At 66.5% G+C, this 547-nt stretch overlaps 1 protein-coding gene across 2 annotated transcripts in view; it reads right to left on the bottom strand.

Moving 5' to 3' along the window:
- The window catches only part of NLRP6 (NLR family, pyrin domain containing 6), a 3,199-nt gene that overhangs the window by 1,308 nt on the left and 1,344 nt on the right, over positions 1–547 (bottom strand). Inside the window, exon 2 of one of the 2 annotated variants that reach the window (XR_001513471.1) lies at positions 1–47. The exons of the other annotated variant lie outside the window; for it this stretch is intronic. The gene's annotated coding sequence lies outside the window, so the exon portion shown is untranslated. The remainder of the gene's footprint in view (positions 48–547) is intronic. 2 annotated transcript variants of the gene reach the window in all.

Genomic DNA, 547 nt, shown 5'->3' with positions numbered 1-547 from the left:
GCGCCAGGTCGTGGCACGCGGCATCTGGGAGTCTGCAGCGGGACAGCCTGTGGTCCCCAAGCACATGTCAGTCCCGGGCCCCTCACCCTCGCTGCCCGGCTGTGCAGACTGCCCGCTCCCTGGGGCGGGGGTCAGTGGAGGAGTGTCGGCTGCACAGCGCCCCTGCCTTTGTCACCAGGAGTGTCCCTGGTGGCATCACCCCGGGCGCATGCCTGGGCACATGCCAGTCTTCCCTAGGACGCTGTTGATCATGCATTTATGAGGAACCCATGGCGACCTCCCCCGGCACACACAGGCCTCCACCTGCACACACTGACCTCCCCCTGCACACACAGGCCTCCACCTGCACACACTGACCTCCCCCTGCACACGCGACCTCCCCCCTGCACATGCCGACCTCCTGAGTTGTCCCCGAGCTAGGGTGGGCCGCAGTGTAGCCGGTCCCTACGGCCGGCAGGGTGTGGCTTCTGCTTCTTTGCCACATATACGCTGTGGTGCACACGCTGCACTGAGCTGAGTGGCAGGACTGACGGGCCAGTGGGCTGGG

This window comes from Myotis davidii, unplaced genomic scaffold, assembly GCF_000327345.1.
Source record: "Myotis davidii unplaced genomic scaffold, ASM32734v1 scaffold3578, whole genome shotgun sequence".
NCBI lineage: Eukaryota > Metazoa > Chordata > Mammalia > Chiroptera > Vespertilionidae > Myotis > Myotis davidii.
The sequence above is the reverse complement of the archived record's forward strand: the minus strand, read 5'-3'. Positions and strand labels throughout refer to the sequence as shown.